Source organism: Sinohyriopsis cumingii, chromosome 3, assembly GCF_028554795.1.
Source record: "Sinohyriopsis cumingii isolate HCF-2022 chromosome 3, ASM2855479v2, whole genome shotgun sequence".
Taxonomy (NCBI): Eukaryota; Metazoa; Mollusca; class Bivalvia; order Unionida; family Unionidae; genus Sinohyriopsis; species Sinohyriopsis cumingii.
The window spans coordinates 33,721,291-33,727,857 of NC_142963.1; the positions used below are offsets into that span (position 1 = coordinate 33,721,291).

The 6,567-nt window shown below is 35.9% G+C and overlaps 1 protein-coding gene across 1 annotated transcript in view; it reads right to left on the minus strand.

Annotated features, from left to right (window-relative positions):
- LOC149802661 (uncharacterized) overlaps positions 1 to 4,914 on the minus strand; it is a 97,010-nt gene extending 92,096 nt beyond the window's left edge. Inside the window, exon 1 of the mRNA XM_089952029.1 lies at positions 4,451 to 4,914. The gene's annotated coding sequence lies outside the window, so the exon portion shown is untranslated. The remainder of the gene's footprint in view (positions 1 to 4,450) is intronic.
- Between the last annotated feature and the right edge of the window lie 1,653 nt (positions 4,915 to 6,567).

Sequence of the window (6,567 nt, forward strand, 5' to 3'; positions counted from 1 at the left end):
TTAATGTTGGTGTTGCTGATATTTATTGTTTGAGGTAAAGGATGTGAATGAGAAAGTCTTTGTGTTGTGATCAGAATGGCCTCAGTTTTATCATCATTCATCTGCAGCTTGTTACATGTCATCCATGATTTCACATCAGAAATGCACCTCTCTACACCTTGGATGGTAGCATCAACTTCAGTTGGGTGGCTAGATTTGTATATTTGGGTGTCATCAGCGTACAATTGGTGAGACACTGGATGATGATCTATGACACCTGAAAGCGGCTGAGTGTATAGAATGAAGAGAACAGGTCCAAGAACAGACCCCTGTGGAACACCACAACATTAATCAACTGGGCTGGAGTGTATTCCATTTGCAGACACAATTTGTGTCCTGTTGACCAAGTAGGACTTGAAAAACAGTAGGGCTGTATCATGAATGCCAAATACGTGCTGGAGACGGTGAAGTAATATATCATGGTCTATTGTGTCAAATGCTGCAGACAAATCAAGCAGGGTGAGGGCTCTAATCTTTCCGCTATCCAAAGCAGAGAGATTGTCATTACCTACTTTTAGAATATATATATATATATATATATATATATATATATATATATATATATATATATATATATATATATATATATATATATATATATATATATATATATATATATATTACAATACTTTTTGGGCATTCAACCAGGAGCGGTAAAAGAAAGTAAATATTTGCTTTAAAGAGTCCATGATCTTATATTGCTGTCTTAAACACTGACGTATTATGGTCAAACAAACAAAGAAACACACAAATCCCAACAACCCCAACAGGAATACAGCAAAAGGGGTCTAATTTTTTTCACAAACTATATTGGTTTGGTAAATATTACGACAGTTTAATAAAATTTTGCACTGAAAGAAATATTTGGTTTTTATGATCTTCTGAAAACAATGGACATCACTTAATAATGTTTCAATGGTTAGGAACTATTATTTTATCGGGTCTAATTTCTGTATATCTAGCAACCTCAGGTATTTTTATTCTGTTCATTGTCGTATATCTAGACAGGTATCAAATAGACTGGGAATGACTTGATCATTGCATAACAAAGAGTATTATTTTCGAAACGGCTAATCATTGTTTTAAAATGTTCTTTGAATATCTTATGTCGGCGCATACAGGTAGGATAATCGACAGCCTTGCACTGCTTTAAGTGCACGAAAAAGGTAATTCTTTAGTGACTAAGCAGTTTTGGTTTATTAAAATCAGAGCCAGCATTTCAAACACTGTTATTGATAGGATTTTAACGTCATTGAAATTATAGCCAATTCAGCATATTTGAAGCAAGCACTTTTTTTACATTTAAGTAATCGCCAACATTGTTGATTGCATACTTCGAAAAAATTTGTATTCGAATATCAGACCACGCACAAGTAGCATGTGAGGAAAACGTACTTTTTCAAGTGGTGACTTGTGTTGAACATGTAACACATTTTGGATGCACACTGAAAACGTGTACACGTGGTATATGGAAACTGAAAACGTGTACACGTAGTAAATGGAAATTGGAAACGTGTACATGTAGTATATGGAAACTGAAAACGAGTAGGCGTAGTAAATGGAAATTGAAAACGGGTACACGTAGTAAATGGAAAATGAAAACGTGTAGTATACGGAAAGAAAAATTTACTTGTGTTGATTATGTAACACATTTTGGGTGCAAACTGAAAACGTGTACAAGTGGTATATGGAAACTGAAAATGTGCACACGTAGTAAATGGAAATTGGAAACGTGTACATGTAGTATATGGAAATTGAAAACGTGTACAGGTGGGTAAACGGAAATTGAAAACGTGTAGTATACGGAAAGAAAAATTGACAGAAACGCATCTTCCAAATCGACAATAAAAATTGTACGCTTAACAGTCTTATAATGAATTACAATGCCAGAGTTGAATAAATTAATAATGAAGAAAAATACAATCATATATAATCATAAAAGCACAATGTAGTTTCTTAATCAATGGGATTGCCTTTATCCTCCAGTATTTTCAAACACAGAGTTTTTGTCTTCCCTATAATGTAGGCCCCATTTTAGAATGATGTCATAGGTGGACATTTTGGACTACCATTAAGCTATTTGACTGTTGATTAAATATGGAGAATGAGTATCGATCACATCGTTTGAATGGCAATACAATGACAAAAATATTTTGAAACACATGTCAACAGTAACAAATAGAAACATGCTTTCTTTTCATTTAGCCAATACGCTCTTCTCTCTCTCGTCTCAGATTTCTCTCTAAGGTTCTTTTCTCACTAAGTTTAAGTATTTGTTGCAATTGATACATTTTGATTATGCGACACAGCAACACATTCAAGTTACTTTGTGTCCAGATAAAGTGCCCTGCCCAAAGATACTGATGTAGCCTACCCAGGCTGATCCAGTGGTAGATTCGAACCCGCACCATTTGAATTGAGAGCTTGGCGCGTTAACCAATGAGTTATTGTGGCTCCTATCTTCATTAGTTGCCTCGCACGACGTACACGTAGGTGAGCACATCTATCCTATTCTATAGCCCAAACAAACCTGATAAACATTGGCGATTATAGTAAAAAAATAGGACACCAGAACATGTCCCTAACCGGTCACTGTCAGATCTTCGCGTAGGACAGACTAAGTAGAGATCGGATTTTAATCAGATTGTATCCCAAGCCCGCAGGTGTGTAATTATTCATTATGTGTGCTCTGTAAGATGCTTTTCTAATTTGATTAGTGCGATTTTGCATGTAGCGACAGAAATTTATTAATCACCTCACGTACTGCATACTTACATTACTGCCGTCTTAGAATCAATTGTTAATACCGTCTAAACTCATATATATATATATATATATATATATATATATATATATATATATATATATATATAGAGAGAGAGAGAGAGAGAGAGAGAGAGAGAGAGAGAGAGAGATAGATATATATATGAATGTATATGTGTGTGTTTGTGTCTGTGTGTGTGTGTTAATTTTTAACGTAGCTTTACTAATTTTCCAGTCATATCGCTACGATGTCTGCAGTATGGCAGTTTATAGTAGCATAATGTCCCACCCAGTCACATTATCCTGACACCACGCCAACCAATCCTAACATTAACCTCTTAATGCTGAGCGCCAAGCAAGGCAGTTGCTAGTATCATTTTCATAAGTCTCTGGTATGACTCGGCCGAGGTTTGACCCCGCGACCTCCCGCATCCGAGACGGACGATCTAACCACTAGATCCTTCAGAGAAACTCGCTTATAAAATAAGTCTAGCTGCAAACTGCACTGATCCAGACCTGCCATCGCATAATGCGAAGGTAGATTCGGTTCTGTGGATTTTTTTTTTTTTATAAGTAGTCTGTAGAACAAACAACATAGACCATAATCTGCACGCGCATTATGCTAGGGCAGATTGGGAACTTTCCAGTTTGCATTTTGACAAGACTTATAAGTGATCTTTTATCTTCAGTACATTGTTCTATCTTTAAAGAAGCAAACGTTCGTTGTACACGACTAGTACAAGTTTTTACTCCAATATATTAATTTATAAATTTATCATAGCTGAGGTTTCAAATCATGAGACAGTGCTCTATCCGAATAAAAATGGTCTATGGTTTAACATATGTTGAAAAAGTTTATGCTACGAAAGGTTTATTTTTTGTCGGTACCTTTCAAAGACTTGAAATAGCAAATTATCAGTAAAGACAGCTTACTTAGATTTTGTTTTCGTTTTAGGAACAGAAACGTGAAATTCCTACATAACATATTTTAAAAATCTTTTCGTTATTGTTTCATTGACTAGATCAAATAAGTCAAAACTAAGCGACACAGTTTAATTGGTATTAATTTGTGACGTATGCTGCTATTTGTTCGCAGCAAATCAGTCAATTTATGTGAATACATTTATTTTAAATGTTCTTTACGTTTCTGTTATACAAGATTCTTGTTTCCACTTCTAATTCTAATCAACATCGATAATTTGCTTGAAATCTTCTGGTTTGCTCCTCTGGGTTATTTTGAATGCATCGACAACTATCCACGTGTTAACATCCTTGTGTCTGTAGACAGAGAAATTGACTACTGAACATTTTCAGGACATTAGACTAGATTTACACGTAACCTATTATGTCACTGAATGATTTCATCGAGGTCGTTCTGTGTTACATCCTTTTTTATTTGCATTTCCCATCTCAGCGTAATTGAAAGAAATGCAGGGCAGTGTTTCATATGCGGATAAGTGAAGGATGGAAAGATTTTTGAGGTTTCACTGAACTTATTGTGTATGTGATAGGCTGGACACGTGGAAAGGTAATCTGGGTTTAATGAGAGGCTGGATTGTATGTTTGAACGTTCAACAAGAGGCATACAATTGCAGAGATTCAGCTTGGCTAATTCCAATAAAAGGTGGAAAAATATGAAAAACCTTACCTTCTTCGCTATGTTTTAGTTTATTCCTTGTAAAGTATTTCCATTACTCATATTCCTGGAATCAGCTGACAGTATTTGGCAAATATGAACCGAATGACATTTTGAGCCTGTCACACACAAAGTATTCCCAGGTGGTCAGTATGGCGTGCATGTACACGAAGTTAAATGTACACATTATCTGGCAACCAAACGGGACGTATATTGAGTAAGTAATGGTACCTGACCTAACACGTCTACATATCACCAGGAGCCATTGTCTGGTAGCTAAATCCGTAAATGTATGCTTTTTTTATACTGTGTCATGACTCGCACATTGATATATCCGGTTGTACCTATTACCGGAACGCATCTGATATTGTCAAGACGTGGTGTCGGTAGTAAATAGTTGTGTATGTACTTACGTGTACTTATATGCTGTACCGTGAATCAAAATTCAGCATGATCTTTTTATGATGTCATTTTCTCATTACCGTAGTACCTTGAATAGTATTATGATATGCGGTTTAAACGCATACACGCGATGCACGGACACACACACACACGTAAAGTCTGTTTTTGGTGCATTACGGTACAACACATTAAGTCGATTATTTAGTGTTGAGGCAATTGCAGTAAAGTGTCATGTTCAAAGACACACCATGTTATAAAACTCTAATCTGACGGTAGGATTCGACACGGCACCTTTCGGTCGTGAGTGAGGCACGCGAACCAACATAACAGGAGAGCGTATTTTCTACATCTCAGTGAGTGCGGGGGTTAGGTTTTAAGGAGAGAAAAGATCACTCAAGTAACAAACCCATACATTTTACCAATATCCAAGTACAGTACCATTTCCAACTCAGCTAAATTATTGAAGCTGACATTGCTTCCTGTTCTTACAAGTCTGCTCTGAAGATTAAGGTTGTAATTTCATCACAGTGCAATGTTCAAAACTTCCTGTCGTATCTGCTACTGATTCCGTCTGAAATATTAAACAAGATCAAAGTAACTACTTTTTTCATTTGGTCAAATATTGTCAAAATATAAAATGAAAAGTATTATTTTCAATCTATTCCTGGAACTTCAAACGAGTTCCCGTCAATATTTCGTCAATACGACTTCTTGGCTCGGTTTATTTTTTCATTCTGTGTTTGCGTTAGCAACGTATAAATACCCAGGTAAATACCAAAAGTGACGTTGAACAGGACTGAACATAACTTCGATTAAATAAAATCGAGTCAGGCCAGAAGCAGAGAGAACACGGAGGAATGAATTAACAATAATGCATGTGGATAGTAGTGTAATGCATAGCAAACACAGACTGAAATTCAACACATATACTCGTATCCAATAAAAAAGTTATGTTAATTGTCTCATAGACACTAACATATTTTAATACACAGTCATCGTGTAAACAGTAAGTATGAAAAGGACCAGTCTGAATAACATTGGCATAATCTTGTAGACAGGATGGGGTATGTCCAGTTACTATCAACTGGAGAAACTTGGCTTTCTCTCTCAAGCCAGAAATAGACATCGGCTGTATATATCGGATCGATTTCCCTATTATGGGTAAAAAGAAAAAGAAAGAGAAAAAAAAAAAAAAAAAAAAAAAATAGCATGACATTTTCACGCATTCTTTTTTCGAAATGTATTTAGACAAATGCGCTCAAAGTTATGCGGAAGAGGAACGACACCAGTTTAATGCTACGAATGTTACTTCTTAGCGGAAATTGGCAAGAAACTACCCATACATACTAAATACAGAAGCAGTATTGTCGGCAAATAGACTGCGTTCTAGGTAGATATGGTTATTTTAGTGGCAAAGGGAACTGCATAAAACCTTGCTTTAGTCTGACTCAACAACACTTGATTAAAAGAATATAATGCCGGAACTATACATATTTATTGCAGGAATGAAGAAGTTCACGACCATTGCGCCTGCGTAATAGGTCCGTTAAAGATATAATAGCTAAACAAACTATGTTCTCAACTGAAAGTGTGTTGGAATTATTTTGTTTCAAAGATCAACGTTTGTCTTTTCATCAGTGGTGTCACTAAGGGGGTGAGGGGGTGCGGACAGCACCGGATGACACCATCAGAGAGGATGACAGAAAAATGACTGTCTATAAATTTTG